This window comes from Lepus europaeus, chromosome 13, assembly GCF_033115175.1.
Source record: "Lepus europaeus isolate LE1 chromosome 13, mLepTim1.pri, whole genome shotgun sequence".
NCBI lineage: Eukaryota > Metazoa > Chordata > Mammalia > Lagomorpha > Leporidae > Lepus > Lepus europaeus.
This window is the reverse complement of record NC_084839.1, coordinates 80,174,731-80,198,769: the sequence shown is the minus strand read 5'-3', so window position 1 is coordinate 80,198,769 and position 24,039 is coordinate 80,174,731. Positions and strand designations below refer to the sequence as shown.

General features: G+C 51.3%; 1 protein-coding gene across 1 annotated transcript in view; it reads left to right on the top strand.

Annotated features, from left to right (window-relative positions):
• TRABD2A (TraB domain containing 2A) overlaps positions 1-24,039 on the top strand; it is an 84,634-nt gene that overhangs the window by 21,863 nt on the left and 38,732 nt on the right. The window lies entirely within an intron of this gene.

Sequence of the window (24,039 nt, the reverse complement as noted above, 5' to 3'; positions counted from 1 at the left end):
GTGCTGGCACCCCGGGTTCTAGTCCCAGTTGGGGTGCTGGTTCTGTCCTGGTTGCTCCTCTTCCACTCCGGCTCTCTGCTGTGGCCTGGGAAGGCAGTGGAGGATAGCCCAAGTGCTTGGGCCCTGCACCTGCATGGGAGACCAGGAGGAAGCATATGGCTCCTGGCTTTGGATCAGCACAGTGTGCTGGCCACGGTGGCCATTTGGGGGGTGAACCAACAGAAGGAAGACCTTTCTCTCTCTGTCTCTCTCTCTCTAACTCTGCCTGTCAAAAAAAAAAAAAAAAAAAAAAAAAAAAAAAAAAGCCAGTAAAGGTGCTGTGTCCCACATTGAAGTATTTGGGTCCATGCCCAGAGTTCGTTGCTCTGACACAGGGAGGCAGTGGTCATGGCTCAAGTACTTGGTTTTGCATTGAGTTCCTAGCTCCTGACATTGGTCAGGCCCAGCCCTGCTGTTGTGACCATTTAGAGAGTGAACCAATGGATGGAAGTCCTGTCTGTCTTTCTGCCTCTCAAATAAATAGGCAAACATTTAAAAAAAGGAAACTAAAAAAACTTCCAAAATATTAAATGGAAAATTTGGTATTTTGAGAGAGGAGGGAGGAGAGAGTAAGTAAGAGAACACACATGAGCAAGATCATATTCCCATAGTTTTTATCACAGTATATAATTGTTCTATTTTATTTCTATTAATCCCTTATGTGTTATTTATACATTAACTTTTATCATAGGTGTATGGTTCTAGAGAAAACGTGCTGTATGTAGGGTCTGTACGGTCTGCAGTTTCAGGCATCCCCAGGGGTTCTGGTGCTCACCCCCATGGGGTAGGGGCCTGTGTTCCTTTCCTCTGTCCCCGCCCACACGTAACATCTTGTGTTGTCCTATCTCCTACTCGCCCCATGAGCCCTCCTCTTGGCACTCACAGCACTGGGCTCCTAGAGAGGAGGGAACAAGGTTCTGGATGCAGCTTCGGCAAGCCCTGTGGATCATCCTGTGTGGAACCTGGGTGCCACAGACCTCACTAGCCCTGTGCCTGCTTCCTGCAGCTCACCCAGGCTGCAAACCTGGCTCACTGCTCCTGTGGGGGCTCTGGGCAGGCAGTGTAGGCAGCTGGGTTGCTGCTGGCTGTCTCCTGGAGCCAAGGAGAGCTCCGGAGATGCTCTCTCTGTGCTTGCTGTGTGTGGTGTCCGTGAGTCCCTACCTTGCCTCTGACCGGGCAGCTGTGGCCACATCTGGAGTGGCCTAGACTGGATGTTGTCTGAAGGGGCTGCTGATGGCTGATGACACAATTCGGGCCCGGAAGTGATTTTTTGAGCTGTTGTAGTGTAAAGCCCTCCTGGATGGCCTTGTGAATCTGAGCTACAAAGTGTTTGCAGACATTTGAGGCTTTTTTTTTTTTTTAAAGATTTATTTATTTATTTGAAAGTCATAGTTACACAGAGAGAGAAGGAGAGGCAGAGAGAGATATCTTCCATTTGCTAATTGGCCACAATGGCTAGAACTGTGCCGATCAGGAGCCAGGAGCTTCTTCTAGATCTCCCATGCGGGTGCAGGGGCCCAAGGACTTAGGCCATCTTCTACTGCTTTCCAAGGCCATAGCAGAGAGCTGGATTGGAAGTGGAGCAGCTAGGACTCGAACCGGTGCCCATATGGGATGCTGGCACTGCAGGCAGCAGCTTTACCCACTACGCCACAGCGTCAGCCCTGGGGCTCTTGTGGCTGAACCCAAGCCAGGGGTCCTGATACCTGCTGAGGCATGTCCTGCAGCTCCCACCTCCCTTCCTGGATCCAGAACCTCAAGTGTTTGTCAGCCCCTCCCTTTGGGAGATGTAGCAAGGGATCCGAGAACAGCTGTTCCAGGTAGGACAGGGTTTCATTAGCTAGCTGAGCTCCCCTCACTGTGTGCTGTTGTTAATTTATGGTGGTAGCTCCAATCTTTTTAGGGCTCTGTGTCAGACTGACTTTGCGGTGTCACTCCTGGAAATTTATCACAGAAAAGAACTGAGGCTGCAACCGAGATGTGGGTTGGTGGTTATGACTCGTAGTGTAGTTGGTGATGTGAATAAAAGAGAAACAAGGGCTGGTGCCATGGCTCACTTGGTTGATCCTCCGCCTGCGGCGCCGGTGTCCCATATGGGCGCTGAGTTCTAGTCCCGGTTGCTCCTCTTCCAGTCCAGCTCTCTGCTGTGGCCTGGGAAGGCAATGGAGGATGGCCCAGGTGCTTGGGCTCCTGCACCCACATGGGAGACCAGGAGGAAGCACCTGGCTCTTGGCTTCGGGTTGGCGCAGTGCTATCCATAGTGGCCATTTGGGGAATGAACCAACGGAAGGAAGACATTTCTCTTTCTCTCTCTCACTGTCTATAACTCTACCTGTCAAATTAAAAAAAAAAAAAAAAAAGAAACAATGCACATACTGAGCCACTGGCTACTGGAAGATTATGGTCTCTCCAGGCTGTTGAATCCTTTGTGAATATTAGAAATGATGATGTGAACCCTGGATCGTAAACTTAAAAATCCATAGGGGCGGGCAGGGAAGCAGAACGAATGAAGCTGGCTTGTGTGGGGAGTGACGGGCTGAGGGGTGAGTACGCCGACTCAAGAGGGCAGTGGACACTCTGCGACCCAGCTGTTAGCCACAGGGACGTGTGCACCCAGTGTTGCCACGACTTTCCTATTTTTGCAAAGAGAAGCCAGAAGTCTGGGAAAATCATGAATTTTTTTCTCTTCCTTTCATTTTCATTTCCTTCTTGGCAGTGGGGAGGAGAGACACAGAGATCTTCCATCTGCTTGTTCTTTCCCCAAACAGCTCTAACAGCCAGGGCTGAGATAGGCCAGGGGCTAGGAGCTTCATCTGGGTCTCCCCTGTATGTGAAGAGGCCCGAATACTTGGGCCAGCCTCTGCTGCTTTCCCAGGCACATTAGCAGGGAACTGGATGGGAAGAGGAGCAGCCAGGATTTGAACTGGTGCCCATATGGGATGCCAGCATTGCAGGCTGCAGCTTAATCCCCTGTGCCACAGTGCCAGCCCTGTATATCCTGGTTTTCAAATGTTGTTAACCACTAGAAAAAAGTGAGCCCTCTGTGCAGTACAGCCCAGGCTTGGCACTAAGCTGGGTGGGCCTTGTAGATCTCTGATGTGCGCCTTCTGATGCGTAGTGTTCAGGCCCAGCCGCTGGTTCTCAAGGAGTGTCCCTGGATGGGCAGCGTCAGCGCCTCCTGCTGCTGTGGTCGACTGAGACCCTGAAGTTCATGTGTTGGAGACCTGACGCCCAGATTCATGTTAATAGTGTTTGGAGGTGGGCCTTTTTTTTTTTTTTTTAAAAGATTTATTTGAAAGAGTTACACAGAGAAAGAGAGAGGTCTCCCATCTGTTGGTTCACTCCCCAGGAGCCGAAATGACCGGAGCTGTGCAGATCTGAAGCCAGGAGCCAGGCGCTTCTTCCAGGTCTCCCACGCGGGTGCAGGGGCCCAAGGACTTGGGCCATCTTCTACTGCTTTCCCAGGCCACAGCAGAGAGCTGGATTGGAAGAGGAGCAGCCGGGACTAGAACCGGTGCCCATATGGAATGCTGGCGCTTCAGGCCAGGGCATCAACCCACTGCGCCACAGTGCTGGCCCCTGGAGGTGGGCCTTTGAGAGATAACTAAGATTGGGTGAGGGCTTGACAGTGGGGCCCACACGATTGACTGCTTTGGGTGCTTGATCGGAAGCGGAAGTGAGCCCTGAGCTGGCAGCTTGCTCTGCCTCACCATGGGGTGCCCTCCGTCGAGTTAGGATGTAGCACAAGGCCCTCACCAGATGGCCAGCTGTTCTGTGCTAGGCTTTTGGGCTTCCCAGACTCTGGAACTTCGAGCCAAATCAACTCCTATTCTTTTTAAAAAAATATTATTTGACACAAACACACATAGAAAAACAGAAGGAGGAAGAAAGAGAGAGGGAAGAAGGGGGAGAGAGAGAGAGAGAGAGAGAGGAATGGGGAGAGAGAGGAAGGGAGAGAGAGAGAGAGAGAGGAATGGGGAGAGAGAGAGAGAGAGGAATGGGGAGAGAGAGGAATGGGGAGAGAGAGGAATGGGGAGAGAGAGGAATGGGGAGAGAGAGGAATGGGGAGAGAAGAATGGGGAGGGAGAGAGGAATGGGGAGGGGGAGAGAGGAATGGGGAGGGGGAGAGAGGAATGGGGAGAGAGAGAGGAATGGGGGGAGAGAGAGGAATGGGGGGAGAGAAAGAGAGGAATGGTGGGAGAGAGAGAGGAATGGGGGGGAGAGAGAGGAATGGGAGGAGAGAGAGAGAATGGGGGGGGAGAGAGAAATGGGGGGAGAGGAATGGGGAGAGAGAAATGGGAGGAGAGAGAGAGAAATGGGAGGAGAGAGAGAGGAAGGGAGGGAGAGGGAGAGAGGGGAGAGAGAGCGAGAGCGAGAGCGAGAGAGAGAGAGAGAGAGAGAGAGAGAAAGTTCATCTGCTGATTCACTCTTCAGATACCAGCCAGGCTTGGCCAGCTAAAGCCAGGATCCAGAAACTCAGTCTGGGGTTCCCATGTGGGTGGCAGGCACCCAACTACTTGAGTCCTTTACTTCTTTCCTCCCCAGGGTGAACAGTGGCAGGAAGCTAGAATCAGGAGCAGAGGCAGGACTCCCATGTGGTGCTGGCGCCCTAGGTGGCGTCTTATCTGCTGGGCCCATCATTCTTGATGAATCACTGGGTCTCAGGTGTTTTGTTACAGCAACAGAAGATGACTGAGCCATCTGGGAACTTGTCAGTGATGCAGACATCAGGTGCTCGTCACAGACTTCCGGCTCCAGGAGTGACCGCTGCTCTGGTCTGACCAACCCTCCGGGTGATTCTAGCACAGCTCACGTCGCCCAGCCGCCAGGGACTCTATTCTCGGTTCCTGCCCTGGTCCCTATATTTTTATTGTCTCTGAGTGTTGCCCCAGGCTGCAGGGTTCAGAAGATTCCTTTCTGTCCTGAACTTGGAGCATCTGCTTTCTGTAGCACCACCGGCCACTCACTCATTTCCTGCCTCGCGGTGGCTGTTGAATAATTCGGTTCAGGATTGTCGAATTCTGATGTTTGTGTTTAATTTCCCGTGTGTTTATTTTGGCTCTTGAACTAGCATGTAAACTCCTAGAGTGCAAGGATCTTGCTTTCCTTTCGTTTTTGCGTGGGTCTTGCGCTGTGCCTTGTACATCTGCGTGTTTACTAATGGCCGGGTGCAATATGAGACCAGTAGCTTCCCGTCACTCCAACAGGCCTTGCTTTATTTATTTTATTTTTTATTTTTTAGATTTTTATTTATTTATTTGAGAGGTAGAGTTATAGACAGACAGAGAGAGAGACAGGGAGAAAAGTCTTCCTTCCGTTGGATCACCCCCCCAAATGGCCTCTACGGCTGGCACTGCGCTGATCTGAAACCAGGAGCCAGGTGCTTCCTCTTGGTCTCCATGCGGGTGCAGGGCTGAAGCACCTGGGCCATCCTCCACTGCACTCCCGGGCCACAGCAGAGAGCTGGACTGGAAGAGAAGCAACCGGGACTAGAACCCGGCGCCCATAGGGGATGCTGGCGCCACAGGTGAAGGATTAACCAAGTGAGCCACTGCGCCGGCCCCAGGCCTTGCTTTATTAACAACCAAACCCACACCCACAGCATGGACTCCCTGCTGGCGATTTTCCTCTTTACTGTGGACTGATTTCCTTTCTGCCCTCCACCCCCGCAGCATTGCTGGTCACACAATGTCAGTGCATGTCTTCCATCTTCCTATGGGTGACTCATGAAGAGAGGACAGGCGAGTTAAACACACCACAAAAGAGCGGTATGTGCGTGCCCTGTGGGCTGCATCCTCAAGGCCTTTGCAGGGCCTCTGGGAAGCTGCTGATAGACCCATTGAATGGGAAGACTCAGGAAAGGAGCCACCAGGCCCTTGGCTGCTGGCAGCAGGAGCGACCACACTGCAGGTGCGGTGGATTCTGGGCATGGCCTGTGCCTGCAGGGCTGACTTTTCTCCTCTGGGGCCCCTGTGGTGAGATGGCTGCCAAGGGATGTGGTTGACAGAGGGACTATAAAAAGACGGTTTTCTAAGTGATCTGAATTACTTAACAGAAATAGGAGGTGGATTTTTAGAGGGGCTAGGATTTAGACTGACAGAAGAAACAAGGGAGATACCATAGGAGCCATTGGTAGCCCCAAACTTGGGAAATTGCAAGCTGTGTTGGCCAAAGGGTGGCATCCCTGGCTGGCTCTGTGAGTGTTGGGGGTGGGGGTAGGGTGGGAGGTGATGTTGAGAGGGCTTGAGGGTGAGGCTGGGAGAGCCAGGTGTTCTTTGTGGGCAGAAGGAAACCACAGAGGCTGTTTTCTAGGGAACTGATAGCACGGGCAGCAATGCTGCAGGACGAAGCAAGGTATCTGGCAGCCGAGTGAGGGTTGGATGGGGGCCGAGACACCAGTCTGCCCGGCAGTGGTGTTGGAGTTAGTGAGTTGAGTCAGGGCCCCAAGTATGTATGTGAGCCTTGGGACCTTGGGTCATCAGGAGGGAAACACTGGGAATCTGGAAACACAGACAGCTGGGAGTGAGATGCTCCATTTTGATTGGGTTGCTCTGAGTGTGGACTTGGCCATGATCCTCTTGTAGCTTTTGAACAAAGGGAAAGCTGCCATGGATGCTGGTTATGAGCATTGGGGGAAAATATAAAATAGAATGCCAGAAACAAGCTGGACTCTGTCGAAGTGATGCTGTTTATAGCTATGTGGATGAACTGCTTCCCGCTTAGACCTAACGGGCCCCAGTCCTGTGTCCGCAGGGGGTTACGTGTGCGCTCCTAACTTTATTTTGCTGTTTGGTGCTCCATAGATTCTTCATTGGTTGTTACCCTTGAATCTTGGTTGTATGCTCACAACCTTAACTACAGGAAAATCACCTTCAGTGCAGAAGTTAAAAGAATGGCGATTTCTAAGGAGGGGCTGACTTCTCCTAGGCCTTGGAGGTGGAGATACTGCCATGTGTTCCTACTGCTACCTTAGCATTGGTGGGACTTGGGGGGAGGACGTGTAGTCGACTGCTTGGGCTGACAGAACAGATTGCCACGGGCTGGGTGGTTCACCAGAAATTCACTTTCCTCACAGTTCTGGAGGCTCTAAGTCCAAGATCACAGGATCTTGAGGTCTCTTGCCTTGGCTTGGAGACAGCTGCCTTCTCACTATGTCCCCTGTGCAGGAGAGAGAGACACAGAGAGTGGGAGAGAGAGATCTTTCAACCTCTAGTTCATCCCTCAAATGCCTGCAACAGCTAAAACCGAGCCAAGCCAAAGCCAGGAACCAGGAACTCAATCCAGGTCTCCTATGTGAGTGGCAGGGACCCAAGTTACTTGATCCTTTACTTGCTGCCCCCCAGGGTGTGCATTAGCAGGAAGTTGAAATCAGAAGTGGAGCAGGGGCTCAAACCTGGGCTTTCCTTTTTTTTTTTTTTTTTGTGACAGAGTTAGAGACAGAGAGAAAGGTCTTCCTTTTTCTGTTGGTTCACCCCCCAAATGGCTGCTACGGCCAGCGCCCTGCACCGATCTGAATCCAGGAGCCAGGAGCAGTGCAGGGCCCAAGCACTTGGGCCATCCTCCACTGCCTTCCCGGGCCACCGCAGAGAGTTGGACTGGAAAAGGAGCAACCGGGACAGAACCCAGCGCCCCAACCGGGACTAGAACCTGGGGTACTGGTGCCGCAGGCGGAGGATTAGCCTAGTGAGCCGTGGCGCCGGCCCAAACCTGGGCTTTCCAACACAGGATGCTGGCATCCTAAGTGGCATCTTACCTACTATGCCAAACACCTGCTCCTTTTCTTCTTACAAGGACACCAATCTTTTTTTTTTTTTTTTTTTTTTTTTTTAAAGATTTTATTTGAGAGGTAGAGTTACAGAGTGAGAGGAAGAGACAGAGAAAAAGGTCTTCCATCCACTGGTTCACTCCCCAAATGGCCGCAATGACCAGAGTTGTGGATCCGAAGCCAGGAGCTTCTTCCCGGTCTCCCACGCGGGTGTAGGGGCTGAAGGACTTGGGCCATCTTCTACTGCTTTCCAAGGCCATAGCAAAGAGCTGGATTGGAAGAAGAGCAGCCGGGACTAGAACTGGCGCCCAAATGGGATGCTGGCTCTGCAGGCAGAGGCTTAACCCACTGTGCCACGACACCGGCCCCAAGGACACCAGTCTTACAGGATCAGAATTCTGCTCTTATGATTTCATTTAACCTTAATGATCCCTCTTAAGGTCCTGTCTGCAAATGTGATCTCATGGGGGTAGGGCTTTTGCACACGAGCTTTGAGGGAGTCCAGCTGTGTTGGTAGTGAGATGAGATGCGCGTGCTCAGTCTGCTCTTGGGATGAGGGCAGGACCCAGGTGGAAAGGGGAAGAGTGGTCAGGACATGGAAGGCTTGGCAGGTGTCCAGGAGGGGCAGGGAGGGAAGAGAGGCAAGGCTCTGCCGTGGGTCTTTTCCAGATTCTCTCCTTGTACTTGCCTGGAATGTGGGAGACGCCATCATTTACAAAATGGTGCAGTCTTTGGATGGAAACATGGCTGATTACCTCTGACTAGTTTCTCTGGTCCTCATGAGTGAGTCCTTTGGCTGAGAAGAGCTCAGGTCCAAGTTTTGGGAAAATCTGGCCCCCTCCCCACCCCCACCAAAAAAGGGCAGGCGTTAATATGTAAAGTGTGGGGAACTTTAGCTCCCAAGTCTGGCAACATCTGTTAGTGTGATCAAAAATAGGAGCAGGATTGGCATCAGCATCTCGCATTGAGAGGCTGATCTAGACTATTCCAAGGGACTAGCTCCCTGGCAGGTAAGGGAGAGGGATTTTAAAGATGGGCCTCTGAAGTACATTCCCACCGCTGGATACCTGGGTGGGGAGGCCATGACCAGACAGCCTCAAGGTGTCTTATAGCATTATCTGGGTGAATGGTCTCAGGACACGGGAGACTGTTCCCCTACGGTTCCCAAACTATACTTCAAGGGACTGAATGGCGCTCAACAGTGAACTAAGGAAAAAAGACACAACAACCCCACGCCCCAGAAGGTGAGGCCTGCGCCTGAACAGATGGGAGGCCCTTTGTTCCGGAGCTGGGAGGCTGGTGGGGTGGTGCAGGGCTCCTGAGCTGCATAATGGGCGGCACCTTTCATATGCAGAGCAGCGCTTTGATCTGAGGGGGATGAGAGTGTTTGAAAGTGGAGAGGCTCGCAGGGGGGGCTTTGTCTTTCACAAAAAAGGCATCTGCCCGACTCGAACCCCCTCGCCCGCCCCCTCCAGCCCAGGGGCTCCTGCAACAATGCCCCGACTGGGACCTGGGTCTCCCCACAGCTGAAGAAGTCTCAGGAAAGAGAAAGAGGCCTGCTGCAAACGCTGGACAGGGAGCTTAATCGATTCTTTCCACAGCCCAGAAAGAAAGGGAGAGAGAAGAAGGGCAGTGGGGAGGCAAGGGGCGAGTGGGAAGGGAGGCTTGGGGGCGGAGGGGAGGCAAGGGCGGAATTTGAGTGCTGACATGCACTGTCCCTAATAAGCTTGTCACTTTGTCCAGTGAACCTGACTTTTCAGGAGTGGGGTGAGTGTGTCATGGATGCAGTAAGAAAGGGTGTGTGGCTGGGAAGACTTGCTTTTGGTCTTTTTTTTTTTTTTTTTTTTTTTTTTTTTTTTTACAGGCTATTGTCAGAGAAGGCAGGCACTAGGGTGAAGGTAGCAAGCTGTCTTGTGTTTTCCATGGGGAAAAGTTAGGCCTCCATTAGTCTTCATACCAGTAGAAACTCCGTACTGATGGGAGTTTTATCCCAGTAGTTCTTCCTTTCTTGCTGTCCCTTGAAATTGAGACCAGTGCAAATTAAGAGACTTGAAACAAAGCAGTTAACTGGTGTTTGACCCAGAGGTGGGCATTTTCTGCTGTGGACCATTTTTGAGCCTGTTCTGCGTGGGTAAGTGCACTCTTTGAATGTAATCCTGACAGTCAGCCAGTGTAAGGGCAGTGAGTCAGGTCTACGCAGGTCTAAGTGGCCCGGCCTGGGGAGAGGGGGGCCCGCGGAATCACGTTCTACGTAGGGCTGTCCCTGCAGCCTGTGGCTTGTGTAGGAAGTTGGGAAAGAAAGGAGCTTCTGGTATACCTAGTGGGAGAGAAAGTTGTAATGATATGGGCAGGCTGATAGGATTAAATTAGGTTCTTGAGCTGGATACACCACCCTTTTTGTGAACCCACACCCCTATTTGACCTCACCTGTACGACCACTATGTAGCCACTCCCCTTTGGAAGTGAATGAAGGGAGTGGAGTACCAGAGCCCCATACTTCTTGGTGAGGGCGGCCTTTTGGTTGTCCCTGATGCCTGCTCGCCCATGGCCCACATGGCTGCGCTCCTGCCCACCTGCTCTCTCTCCCTTGCAGCCTCCGGTCTACTCCCTGGGAAAGCCTGGTAAACTGCTAAACCCCATCACCCTTAAAGAAAGCCCTCCCCTGCTCTCATTAAATAAATGCCAAAACTTACCATGTCCTCTCTTTTGAGCCGATATTCAGAATTCTTACCTGAATAGGCAGCACGAACCCTCAAATATTAATATTAAAATGATTAATAAAGCTAGCCACATCAGTAAGAGGATGGTTTTGTGGACTTCTCCCTCAGAGTGGAAACTGACCTGGTGTAGTGAGCCCTGGGTGAGGGGCATTAGCACGTAGGACACAGAGGGGCACTCTGAGGCCGTCTCCGAGTCTCACCTGGCTGGTGCTGTCATAAGCAGGACAGGGCATTGTGGAGAAGCAGGAGCACGACCTCTGCTTGACTCGGATGTACACATCTGAATGGTCAGGCAGGTCTCGCCTGGGAAGATTGGCTTTATTTGTTTATTTATTTTTTAAAGATTTACTTATTTATTTGAAAGTCACAATTACAGAGAGAAGGAGAGGCAGAGAGAGAGAGAGAGAGAGAGAGAGGTCTTCCATCTGCTGGTTTACTCCCCAGTTGTCCACAACGGCCAGAGCTGTGCCGCTCTGAAGCCAGGAGCCAGGAGCTTCTTCTGGATCTCCCACGCGGGTGCAGGGGCCCAAGTACTTGGGCCATCCTCTACTGCAGGCCATAGCAGAGAGCTGGACTGGAAGTGGAACAGCCAGGACTCGAACCGGCACCCATATGGGATGCCTGCAGTGTAGGCAGCAGCTTTACCTGCTATGCCACAGTGCCAGCCCCCATGCCATAACTTTTTTTTTTTTTTTAAAGATTTATTTATTTGAAAGCAGAGTTACAGAGAGGCAGAAGCAGAGAGAGGTGTTCCATCTGCTGGTTCACTCCTCAGATGGCCACAACAACTGGAGCTGTGCTGATCTGAAGCCAGGAGCCAGCAGCTTCCTCCAGGTCTCCCACATGGGTGCAGGGGCCCAAGGACTTGGGCCATCCTCTACTGCTTTCCCAGGCCATAGCAGAGAGCTGGATTGGAAGTAGAGCAGCCAGGATATTGAACTGGTGCCCATATGGGATGCCTCACTGCAGGCAGTGGCTTTACCTGCTATGCCACAATGCTGGCTCCCCATTCCATAATCTTAAAGAAATTTTTTGATGGCCAAATGAGGCTGGAGTTACATGCAGGTGGTAGTTACTTTCTGCCCCGACCTGGAATTTTCCTAAATGAAACCACTTGAGAGACAATATTGCCCATAAAGTTATGTTTTGGAAGAGTAAATGGCCTCATGAATCCAGTGATTACAGCCTCATAGGGCTGGCTGTACCACTCCCTCAATTCCGGGAGTGAATTTCAATGCTATTGAAAGGCAGGACAGGCTGCAGCTCACTAGGCTAATCCTCCGTCTGCAGCGCCGGCACCCCCGGGTTCTAGTCCCGGTTGGGGCGCTGGATTCTGTCCCGGTTGCTCCTCTTCTAGGCCAGCTGTGGCCTGGGAAGGCAGTGGAGGATGGCCCAAGTACTTGGTCCCTGCACCCACATGGGAAACCAGGAGGAAGCACCTGGCTCCTGACTTTGGGCCTTTTGGGGGGTGAACCAACGGAAGGAAGACCTTTTTCTCTCTCACTGTCCAAAAAAAAAAAAAAAAAAAAACAAAAACAAAAACAAAAAACAAACAAACAAAAACAGGGCAAGGACTCTTTAAAGGAGACTGGGACCTGATGGTATGTAGCATCTACATTCAAGCTCAGCTCCAAGATTGTAGTGAGGAATAAACAGGGCCATTATGTAAAGTGCCTGCTGAGTAACACATATTTATTTGATAAGTTTGATGTTTTTTGCTCTTACCACTCCCCGTAGTTAAGGCTCACTTTTGTCTGTTCGAATGATCTCCTTTCCAATCCCTGTGCACACATTTTTACTTGCTTGTTCCCATCCTTTTATTCCTAGGCATTCTTTTCAAGCTAGCTGGAGAGACTGGGATGTGGTAAGGATTGAATTCTATTTCAGAATCCAGTACTTTGCAACCTTACTTTATTCGCTTTCACTCCAAGTCTCCATCCTGGAATGGTTGGTTAGCTGTGGGTTCAGAAACCTGCTTTTAGGCCAATCAGCACACAGCCTTCCTGTGGTCACTCTAATTGGTCTGCATGCCAGCAGGTGTCCTCAACTGGGTGGAAGAAAGCCCTGGGTTCCTAGCGAGAGTTTGTTTTTCTCTAGCTGGGCTTGGATTTTCCATTGATAAGGGAGTCCAGAAATGAAGCAGTTACATTTATGGGGGTGGGGGAGGGTATGCTTTGAGCTTTCTGCTGTGTGTGTCCTTAGAGTTTAAACCAACTTCTGTCCCCATTCTTCCTAATATCTCCATCTGGGTAATTGCTCCACAGAACACTTGCGTACCTTACCGGAAGTCACGGTTTTTCTCTACACTTCCATCAGCTGTGTACCTAAGCGGTGTACTGTTGGGTCATGTTCTTGAATGGTTCTCTAGTGGAACTCTTGCATCTATCCTTCTGCGTCTTGCTGGTGCCCTCAACCCTGTGTTATATTCACCCATACTTTTGGGTGAAGTTGTTCACTGTTTGTTGTCACCATTGTATGGCATTTCACCGATGCGTGCGGCACAGTTTGTCAGTATCCTTGTGGATGGATATTTGGGCGGTCACCAGTGTTTTTCTGTAAACGTTCTTGTGGTTGCTGCTTGTTTGGAGTCTCCATTTGGTTGTGCGCATCAATTATGTCTCCTTTCTGGTGGATGAAGATAATGTGGCTGCAAAACAGGGTGCATCCTTGAAAGTTGTATGTGCCCTTCCCTTGTACCTTGTACCGCTGGTGCAGGCTCCCCGTGGAGGTTTTGCGCACTGCCTCCGCGTGTCCGCTGTGAGCTGGGCAATAGGGAAGCAGAGGTTGGCCGCTCCTGTTTGCTGCTGTCTACAGTTCTGAGGTGAGGAAAAACTGTGAGGACCTGTCCCTGGGGCTCCCAAAACTACCCTGAGTGTTCGCATTTCTCCTCCACCGCCTACTTGATCTGTTGCCATTGCACATTGCCCTGTGTTCTTGTCCCTTCTCTGACAATCCTGCACCCTCAGCGCATTGCCCTCATCCTCCTCCCCAAATGTGACTCCACCTGCTAGAGAACAGGCTGACTTTGGGGGATGGATGAGGGTGCTGATGACGTCGTTGTTACTGTTATTGGATATATGTATATGTGTGCGTGTGTATATATGTGTACAATCACTCAATAGTTCACTTCTCAGATACCCAAAACAGGAGCCAGGAGCTCAATGTGGGTCTCCCACGTGGATGACAGGGACTCATTTGAACACATTATTGCTGCCACCCCGTGTCTGCATTAGCAGGAAGCTGGATTCATGTACCCTGATGTGGGGCATCTTAACCACTAGGTCCAACATCTATCTCATTGTTCTAGTTATAGCACACTAAAACTTTGACCTTGGGCTCTCCTTCTCCAAGTTGGTCCCAGTTCAAATATCCTACCTTTCTTTGTATTGGACTCTTCTCCCTAGTGTGTCTTGCCTTCCTCTGTGGTGCTGATAAAAGATTTGACAGTGAATGACAAGGCCCTGTGTGAAGGCATCAGCTCCTGGCAATTTTTATTGGACAGAATTTGTTGGCACTACATCCATCTAGTGGCTTGACAAGATGGTAACCATATGGGAGGCATTACAGAGGAGCTCTCTTTGGAGCTTCCTGGTGTATTATAACAGCTGGACTTGGGAACTTGGAATGTGGATGTCTTTTGATATTAGGTTTTAAGTGGTGGTTTTTAGGCTATTCCATAGGAAAGTTTATGTTTGATGGAAAAACCATTGAAAAGAATACATTTGGTGGAATCATGCTGACTCCACCTGCCGATGCCCTGACAACCACCTCCCTGTTAGCTAGTATACAAGTCAGACTCTGAAAGCTGTGGTGTAGGTGTTCCTGAGAGCTTGGTCCTGTCAGTGGTGCTGAATCAAACTCACGTGGACAAGGTTTGAAGATAAAGGAAAGAAAAAGCTTAATCTATCCATAGATGAGGAGGTAGCAGACTAACATCTATAGAACTACTGTCGTGCTGAGTGAGGGTGCTGGGGGCTGTAAGGAGGCTACAAGGAAGGGGGATTGGGAATAAGGAGAACAGAGGATCGGGACAGCTGCATGTTGGCTTCCAGCTAGGTGATAAGGGGCTGGTTGGAGTTACAGTGATTATTTGGTCTGGTTACATGTTCAGCTCATGTTCAAGTTCCTGGTTGGTCAGCAATGCAGTGCTCTTCAGGGAATTTTTATGGAGGTCAAGTGGACTTCAGTATTTTCTGCCCTGGGCCTGGAATTCCCCTGCCCAGACCTTAAAGTCCCTTACAATACTAGTTATCAGGGTGTTTATTGATAAAGCAGCTGGCTTCAGGAGTCTGGTGATTAGAACCTTGTAGGGCTGGATATATACTCACTCAATCCACTGAGTTAATTTTAGTGTTATCAAAAGCAGAGTAGAGGGCTGGTACTGTGGCACAGTGGGGAAAGCTGGGGCCTGGGGTGCTGGCATCCCATATGGGCTCTGGCTGGAGTCCTGGCTGTTCCACTTCTGATCCAGCTCCCTGCTCATGCACCTGGGAAAGCAGTGGAAGACGGCTCAAATGCTTGGGCCCCTGACACCTATGTGGGTGACTGGAAGAAGCTTCTGGCTCCTGAGTGTAGCCTGGCCCGGCTCTGGCCATTGTGGCTGTTTAGGAAGTGAACCAGCAGATGGAAGAACTCTCTGCCTGCTTCTTTCTTTCTCTCTGTAACTCTGCCTTTCAAAATCTCTTTTTTAAAGAGAGGGTAGGGATGTTTTAAGGGAGGGAGGTTGGGAAGCTGGGCTCTGATGGTCTGGCAACTGCACTCTATATAACGTTTGGGGCTGCATTTCATAGGGAATTGTCATCCAGGTGCCTGCTGGGGACTGCACAAACCAGCCAAATACGGAGGTGTTCCGTATTTGAAAGAAGTGATGATGTCAGATGTCTTCTTGCAGCTCTAAACCTTGACTTACATCTGTTTGTGGTTCCCAGCTCTGCCTGCATGCGTGTTAGAGTCCCCTGGGGTGAATGTAGGAGGAGATTCCTGAGAGTGCAGCAGTGATTATGGGAGACACTCATCAAAGTGGGCGGTGCAGCGGCTTGCTGGGTTTCCGTGCAGCTGTCACAAAGCACGGAGTGGCCCCGGGTGCCCTGTCTGGGCTGGTGCCTGTGATGAAAGGAGATAGGTAAGCTAGAGAGCATGTGAGGTTCGTGTCAGCAGGGAAGGGGATAGAGCTGGGAAACACCAGTGCACGAGGTCTCAGGACAAAGGTGCAAGGGTGTCTGGAAGAGGAGGCTGGTCTGAGATCTGAGAGGAATGACCCCGAATCCTTGCAGGATAGTTAGAAATAGTGAACGGTATAATTTCGCCCGGATTTCTCCCGGGGTCTGCCGGAGTCAGCCTGAGCATGGAGCTGAGGTCCCGGGAAAGCTTTGAGTTGGGGATGGTGTAGACTCCTCTAGGGTGTCTGCACCAAAGAGCTTCTGTAGTCAACCTGCTTTCTCACTTAAAAGGCTGCAGGGGCCTTAAATTATTATTATTTTTTTTTTGACAGGCAGAATTAGAGAGAAAGGTCTTCCTTTTCTGTTGGTTCACCCCCCAAAACGGCCGCCACGGCTGGCGTGCTGCACTGATCCGAAGCCAGGAGCCAGGTGCTTCCTCCTGGTCTCCCATGCAGGTGCAGGGCCCAAGCACTTGGGCCATCCTCCACTGCCTTCCCGGGCCACAGCAGAGAGCTGGACTGGAAGAGGAGCAATCGAAACAGAAACCAGCATCCCAACCAGGACTAGAACCCGGGGTGCCAGCACCCCAGGTGGAGGATTAGCCTAGTGAGCCACAGTGCTGGCCCAGAGAGCCTTAATTTTGTCCCGTGCTGCAGTCAGAAAGTTCTCATTTCTTTCTCACTGATTTGTCTTGGTCGTCGATATTGTCCTGTGGTTAAGAATGTCTCAGGCTGCATTTCTTTAAAAAAAAAATTGAGGAGGGGCTGGCACTGTAGCGTAGTGGCTTAAGCCACTGCCTGCAGTGCTGGCAACACATATGGACGCTGGTTTGAGACCCGGCTGCTCCACTTCCAGTCCAGCTCTCTGCTGTGGCCCGGGAGGGCAGTGGAGGATGGCCCAAGTGCTTGGGCCCTGCCCCGGCATGGGAGACCAGGAGAAAAACCTGGCTCCTGGCTTCGGATCGGTTCAGCTCCAGCCGTTGCAGCCAATTGGGGAGTGAACCAATGGATGGAAGACCTCTCTCTCTCTCTCTCTTTGCCTCTCCTTCTCTCTCTGTGTAACTCTGACTTTCAAATAAATAAATAAATCTTTAAAAAAAAATGGAGGACACCCATTGGCCAGACCTTGGTTCTTTTTTCCTTGTTTTATTTTACACCATAATACGTAGCTTTGCTGTTTGTCCATGGAAAGACTGCTACTGATTACTTAAAGACCAAAGAAGCAAAAACAAAAAAGTTGAGAGGGTCCATCTATCTACTGTATATTAATTGTCTATTATCTTTGTATTGTTATATATATATCATCATCTATTATCTGGTGCCTATAAGCCATTCTCAATCATGTATTTTCTGTCAATTATCATCTGTCTATATCGATGATCTGTCGTCATCTACCTTTCTATTATTTTCACATACAGAGATTGTCCCTGGAAAGACATTCGATTTGCTGGCAGCAGTGGTCGCATTTAGGGAGAGTGGCTGAGGAACAGGAACTGGCAGATGTGTCTGTTTTGTACCACTGGAAATTGTTGCCACATGAAAAGCAAAGAGCTGTGATTGACAGGTGTCGAGTTGAACTGTGCCTCCCTCAGATCCTTAGGTTGGAGTCCTCGCCCCTAGTACTTGATGCTGTGACTGTATGTGGAAGTAGGGTCTTTGCAGTGATAAAGTTAAGAGGAGGTCATTAGGGTGGTCCTTAGTCCAGGATGGCAGTGTGATTGTCAACAGGGGAAAATCGGACGCAGAGACAGATCTCCAGAGCGCGCCATGCATGGACTGCAGTGCTGCAGCCAGAAGCCAAGGAGCCAGCAGAAGGCGGGGGAGGGGCCCGAACAGATCCTCCTGTGGTCCAGAGGGAGTACTGCCGACACCTCGATGTTGAACTTGTGGTCTGCAGAAGTGCGAGACAATACATTTCTGTTGTTTAAGTGACTCAGCTTGGAGTACTCGGGTATGTGATGAAATGTTAGCAGCAACTGTAAGGGAAAGAACTGAGTGGAGAAGGGAGGTGGTGGGTGGCTGGGTAGAAGTTAGGAGGGTGATGAGTGGCAGGGAGCACCAGCCTGTGGGCTCAGCCAGGAGCCCCATTCCTGCTCCTTTGCCGGTCTCCCCTCCTGGCTGTCTGCTCCCTGCTCCCTGCGCCTGGGCTTTGTGGCTCCCTGCGCCTGGGCTTTGTGGCTCCCTGGAAGAGTCCTGTGTCCCTGTGTGTTCAGCTGTTACTGATCCTGCGGTGCTGGGAGATGAGGTCAATGACAACGGCCCACGCGGGATGGCCGGCTGGGAGAGACCCCGGCGCCAACTTACTGGATGCAGTTGTTTCTGAGGCTTTTGCTTATCCGCGAGTCACATCCTGAAACCCCACGTCTGTCACACTGACTCAGACTCTGTTAAGCACCGTCAAGATGTAAGTCACATTAAGAACCACAGCCGTGGGGCCAGTGCTGTGGCGTGGCGGGTTAAGCTGCTACCTGCAGCACTGGCATCCCATGCAGGTATGTGTTTGATTCCCAGCTGCTGCCCTTCTGATCCAACTCCCTGCTAATGGCCTGGGAAAGCAGCAGAAAATGTAGCAAATCCTTGGACCGCTGCATCCATGTTGGAAGACCTGGAAGAAGCTCCTGGTTTTGGTCTGGCCCAGCTCTGGCTGTTGAGGCCATCTGGGGAGTGAACCGGCAAATGGAGAATCTCTCTCTCTCTCTCTCTAACTCTGCCTTTCAAATAGATGAATAAATAAATCAATCTTGAAAAAAAAAAAAAAAAAGAACCAGGGTCCTCTCACCCTGTCTGAGGTTAGGGGAGGGGGTGGGAGGCCCCAGGGATTTGAGAAAGCTGTGTCCGGGCCTCGGTAGCGTTAATCGGAGCCAGTCTGGGGCTGTGTGTAACTGTGTCTGTGGAGACCCTGGGAGTGCCAGTCTTCCCAGCTGGGCTCTGCAGGAGTGGGTCGCCACCTCCTCTGGCCTCTAGGGATGGTGCCCCAGGCTCGACTGCAGGTTTTTCCCAAGGAGGTACTTCCACCTGTGCCTTCCCGGGCTCTTCCTGCTGTGGGGGAGCCCGAGGTGTGCGTGCAGCCAGGCCTGGTAGCAGAGGTGGGCAAGGCAGAGCCAGGAGGAAGGCACCCACTCCCTAGGTATGTGGTGGTGGCAGGCCAGCAAGCCCCCGAGACGTCGGGGGTACCTGGCTCCCAGGAAGTCCTATAAGGGGTTCCGACCTCACTCAGACTTTCCCCTCGGGAACTTCTCTTTGGTCCTCCCCTAAGGAATCTGTTTCATGAAGGCCTCTCTTCAGTAAACAGACCCAGGCTACCAGAGGTGCCCCACCCCTGCTAAGCTGGGAGGGCAGGAGTGTGGGGGGGCGGCCTCTGCTGAGGACCCAGATCCAGCTGTCCTGGAGCCTCTCCGTTGAGCCTTCCCTTGTGTTCACACAATGCGTCTCATCGAACAGACCCCGAGCACTGTTGGGTGCTCAGGATCTGCCAGGAAGCACGGTGGGCTGGGATGCTTGCTCTTCCCAGCCATGGAGACCCGGCCCCTCCACCTCATCACTTGGGTGGTCTAAGACTCTGTCTCTCCTGATCTCTTGGGTCAGTGGCTTGTCTTAAGCTGAGTTTTCATCTGGAAGACCTGAAAGCCTTTGAGAAGTAGCTGGGGGTGTGGAGACGAGTCTCATGGCGTGGTAGGTTAAGCCACTGCTTGTGACGCCAGCGTCCCGTGTCAGCGCTGGTTCAAGTCCCAGATTCTCTGCTTCTGATCCGACTTCCTGCTAATGCACCTCGGAAGACAGCAGATATTCCAAGTGCCTGAGCCCCTGCCACGCACTTGGGAGACCCACGTGGAGTTCCCGGGCCAGCCTTGACTGTGGCAGCCATTTTGGATGTGAACCAGCAGATGGGAGCTTGCTCTCTCTGTTTCTCTCCCTGTCCATCTCTTCTTCTCTCTCTCACTCTGCCTTTCAAGTAAATAAATACATAAAATCCAAGAAGTGCCTGGGGTGGAGATCAATACAATGGTAAAGTCCTCTGGGTTGTTACTTAGCGGTTGCAGCAGCCCTGGACGGAGGTGTGAGGTTACAGCAAGAATTTAAAAAGACATTTCTGTGCTTTCTGACAGCAAATGAAAGGCCCAGCACCGGTTCTGAGTTGCCGTCTGCTGCTCAAACTTCCTTGAAAGACCCATGTTTAGGTGGCTTCTCAGACCGCATGGGGTGACCCAAGGTGACCGCTTTCTCCCGCAAGGCAAAACAGGGAAGGAGGATTCTGGGGTGCTCCAAGGTCTCGCTTTGCTTGTATGTGGGCTGTCCTGGCAGATGCGAAGTCAGGGGAAGAAAGTTGAACCCTGAGCCTTTGCCTCTTCTCCTCCTTCCAGAAGCTTGTATGATACGCCACACCTCCTTCCCTCTCCCTCTTCCCCGGAGTCTTCTGGACAACACTTCCTCCTACAGGTGGAATGGAAGCGTCCCAGGGCAACCAGCTTGTCTGTCTTGTTCAGTCCTGTGTCTTCAGTGCTTGGGAGAGGAGGCGTAAGATAAGTACTCATTGACTGAATCTGGGAATGGGAGAAGGCACAAATGATTGAATGAATGAATGAATTCCCAGAACCTGTGGCGCTGTGACTTGCCTTGATTCTGTACGTCAATAGTTGACACAGAGTGAATGCTCACAACTCTTAGTGTTTGTTACACTTCCCTGTTCTTGATGACGCTGTCGGCCAGCCATTTAGTTTCCAAGATCACCGTTGTCCTCTTGTTCCCCGTCCTCTCATCGCTGACTCTGCTATGCCAAGGCCTTCCAGTCTTGAGCACGGCGGGGCCAGGACACCACCCTGCCTGGGCAGTACTAGCTGGGTTGTCATCCTGCTGTTTGCCATCAGGAAAGGTGTGTAAATCCAATAAGGAGGAGTCTGGCAACCGGAATCACTGGGACGCTCTAAACTCCCTATTGAGCATTTAACGTCACGGGGCTCAGTCACAGTCCAAGTGTGCAAAAGAAGGATGTGGTGTCTCGGCACAACTAGCCCAAGCTTGGAGAATGTCTCAGAGAAGATAGTAAAGCGAGTGGTGGAAGAAGGAAGACTGGGCAGTGGGGTGGAGAGTAGCCAACGTAGGACAGCGGCAGGCTTTCACAGTGGTCAAGGAAAGCTGCTTCGAGTGCTCCTCGTAGGTTCCCATGTCCTTAGCTTCAGCCTCGTAATTCAAATTTGATCGTGTAACAGAGGCCAATTACTGCCACTTGGTAGCAGCTTACCCTATGTACAGCCTCAGAGGGTTATCTGGCTCTGGCATTAGACTGCAGTCAAAGCCTACCTTGTTTACTAAGTGATGTAACCCCGAACAAGTTCTTTGATGTCTTTTTTGCCTTGTGTTCTTCATCTCTCAAATATATTTATCCTTAAGATGTTGGGAGGACTAAATGAGAACAGAGTGGCACATGTAAAGACTCAAACTATCTAATGTTATTGGCTTTGTTTTGGGATGCAAGCTGCTCCTGCTTTTTTTTTTTTTTTTTTTTAAGATTTATTTAGGTATTTGAAAGGCAGATTACAGAGAGGCAGAGGCAGAAGCAGAGAAAGGTCTTCCATCTGCTGGTTCACTCTGCAACGGCTGGAGCTGTGCTGATCTGATCCCAGGAGGCAGGAGCTTCTTCCAGGTTTTCCATGCAGGTGCAGGGGCCTAATCACTTGGGCCATCTTCCGCTGCTTTTCAGGCCACTAGCAAGGAGCTGGATGGGAGGTGGAACAGCTGGGACTTCACACAGTGCCCATATGGGATGCTGGCACTGTAGGTGGTGGCTTTACCTGCTATGCCACAGTGCCGGCCCTGGGATGCAAGCTTCTTTAAAGCTTAATCCTCAAAGATAAACCTGAGTCACAAACCTTCCAGCAAGGCTTTGTAAGCTTCTTAGGACAGGCAGAATGTCTCGAGGGTGAAGTTCACGTTTGAGTATGTTGAGAATGGACTGAATAAATAAATTCTTACTTCATCTATGTGACCCATGCAGTTTCCTCCAGTTTGCGGACTGCATGTCTGTTAGAATGGGTGGCTCAATATTATTTAAATACCAAGAAAACCTTAAGAAAAACATTTCAGAATCAATGGGAAGTCTTGGAGGAGGGTCCACTAGCAACAGGTGACTTGGACTTGTCTTGGATGCATTCAGGAGGACAGCACAGCCCATCTACGGTATCTGTGAGCTGCTCAGACTTCGAGAACTTGTCCTGGATGAGTTAGAATGAGACAGAATGTGTGAGACCTTGGCCGGGGCCAGCATGCTTAACAGGTGCTGCTGCTCCTTCCTTCAGCCCATCCTCACTTCCTTCTTCCTCCCTTCCTTGCATCCATCCCTCTCTTCCCCCTAGCTCCCTCCCTCCCTCCCTCCTTTTCTTTCCCTCCCTCTTTCCCCCTTCCCTTCTCTCCTCCTTCATCCCTCCTCCTCCCTCCTTCCTTTCTTATTCCTCCCTCTCTCCTTCCTTGCTTCCTTCCTTTTCCTTTCTTCTTCTCGGAGTTACATAGACAGGAAGAGATAGAAAGACATCTTCCACCTGCTGGTTCACTCCCCAGATGGCCGCAACAGCCAGGGCTGGGCAGGGCTGAAGCCAAGGAGCCAGGAGCTTCCTCAATGTCTCCCATATGGGTGGCAGGGGCCCAAACACTTGAGCCATCTTTTGCTGTTTTCTCGGGCTGTTGTCAGGGAGTTGGATCAGAAGTGGAGCAGCCGGGACTTTAACTGGCACCCATATAGGATGCCAGTGTTGCAGGCGGCGGCTTTACCTGTATGCCACAATGCATGCCTCAACAGGGTCTTCGTAGAGCTCCTCTCCCTCGCCTCTGAAGGCTTGTTTCTTCATCTTACCTGAAGTCAGGGGTTGTAGGTAGAGCTCAATTAATCAGGTTTTAGAATGCAATGCTTGGGCCACTGTTGTGGTACAGGGGCTTAAGGCACCACAGTCTGCAGTGTTGGCATCCCATTAAAGCTCTGGCTGAGGTCCCAGCTGTTCCATTTCTTTTTTTTTTTTGACAGGCAGAGTGGATAATGGGAGAGAGAGAGACAGAGAGAAAGGTCTTCCTTTTCTGTTGGTTCACCCCCCAGTGGCCGAGGCGCTACAGCCAGCGCACCGCACTGATCCGAAGCCAGGAGCCAGGTGCTTCTCCTGGTCTCCCATGCGGGTGCAGGGCCCAAGCACTTGGGCCATCCTCCACTGCACTCCCTGGCCACAGCAGAGAGCTGGCCTGGAAGAGGAGCAACTGGGACAGAATCCGGTGTCCGGATCGGGACTAGAACCCAGTGTGCCGGCGCTGCAGGCGGAGGATTAGCCTATTGAGCTACAGCAGCGCCAGCTGTTCCATTTCTGATCCATCTAGGAAATCAGCCAAATATGGCCTGAGTGCTTGGGCTGCATCATCCATGTGGGAGACCTGGTTGTAGTTCCTGATTCGAGGCTTTGGCCTGGCCCAGCCCCAGCCATTGCAGCCATTTGACCAGTGGATAGACAATCTGTGTCTCTCTCTGCCACTCTGCCTTTAAAATAAATTAAAAATTAAAAAAAAAAAAAAAAAGCAGTGCTCCTATCTGTGGAAGGCTGGGCTTCCTCATGCAGGCCATAACTCGCAGACCTGACCGTGGTGTATTTGTCCCTCTGATTGGACTGACAAAGCAGGCGCTCAGCCCTGGTTCATCACCTGCAGAGGGGTGGGGAGCGTGGGAACATGCTGTGGCTAGGAACATCCCAGATGCCAGAGGTGGGTCTGCAGGTCCTTGGGGAGGTTTCCTCCAGGACAGAAGGGGAAGGTGTCAGGGAAGAGAGAGAGGAGAGTGGGGGTTCTTACAAAGAGGGCTCTGTCCCTGCCTTTGATTAAGGCTGCATGACAGGGACAGGGAGTATCGGAGTAAGCAAAGGAGGTGGGTGGGGGGCAGGGCAGGTGCTGTGGTTTGAAGATGGCGGCTCCAAAGTTCAGGTGTTGCCAATGTGATGGAATTAAGAAGCAGACCTTTAAGAGGCAATTGGGGGCCGGTGCTGTGGCTCACTAAGCTAATCCTCTGCCTGTGGCACCAGCACCCCGGGTTCTAGTCCCGGTTGGGGCGCTGGTTCTGTCCCAGTTGCTCTTCCAGGCCAGCTCTCTGCTGTGGTCTGGGAAGGCAGTGGAGTTTGGCCCAAGTGCTTGGTCCCTGCACCCGCATAGGAGACCAGGAGGAAGCACCTGGCTCCTGGCTTTGGATCAGCGCAGCATGCATACCGTAGCAGCCATTTGGGGGGTGAACCAACAGAAGGAAGACCTTTCTCTCTGTCTCTCTCACTGTCCACTCTGCCTGTCAAAAAAAAAAAAAAAAAAAAAAAAAGGCAATTGGGGGCCCAGTGTTGTAGCAC